The sequence below is a fragment of the Etheostoma cragini genome, chromosome 9, assembly GCF_013103735.1.
Source record: "Etheostoma cragini isolate CJK2018 chromosome 9, CSU_Ecrag_1.0, whole genome shotgun sequence".
NCBI classification, from domain to species: domain Eukaryota; kingdom Metazoa; phylum Chordata; class Actinopteri; order Perciformes; family Percidae; genus Etheostoma; species Etheostoma cragini.
Genome location: NC_048415.1, coordinates 289,672 through 290,479, shown reverse-complemented (window position 1 = coordinate 290,479; position 808 = coordinate 289,672).

Sequence of the window (808 nt, the reverse complement as noted above, 5' to 3'; positions counted from 1 at the left end):
ACCAGGAAGGAGTTGATGGTCAATGGTCTCCATATTTGACAAACAGGTTAAAGAAGGAGGGAAGAAGACACTAGAATACAACATAAACATAAGACATGTTTTCAGTTATTTAACTTTGTTGTTGAGTCCATAACTCCTCATGTGTTCATTCCTAGTTCTGATGCTTCAGAGATGATCTCCAATGGAAATAGTCCTGAAGATAAATAAAGGAATCTGATTGGAGGAGAAGGGGGTCTAACCTCTGGTCTGGACTGGATATGTATGTATGTATGTGTTTATATACTGTATATACATATATACTTTATATATATAGACTGTATATATTTGCTGTATTTGTATGTATGTGTATATATGTTCTGTGTATGTATGTATATAAGTCCAATATTCAGAGATATAGATCTCTCTCTCTCTTATTTTAAATAACCAAATATGTGTTTAATATTTTTGGGTTGTGTGTTGTCTGCGATTGGTCCTTTTTTTGTGGCATTTTACGTGGTTTTAACCATTTTTTAACCCTTTGCGACTCTCAGCCAAACACTTGAGACGTACATCTGAGTTAACAGACGACACGGAGAGGAAGATGTATTCAACTTGGTTTTTATTAACAAAATACTTTCTCTTTTAAAGTAACTGGCCGGTGATCCAGAGAAGGAACAGCAGACGGAAACAGAACCGGTGAAGGGCTGGACACGCAGAACCATGGACGGACCTGAGCACCGTGGACGGACCTCAGCACCGTGGACGGACTGCAGCACCGTGGACGGACCGCAGCACCGTGGACGGACCGCAGCACCGTGGACGGACCGCA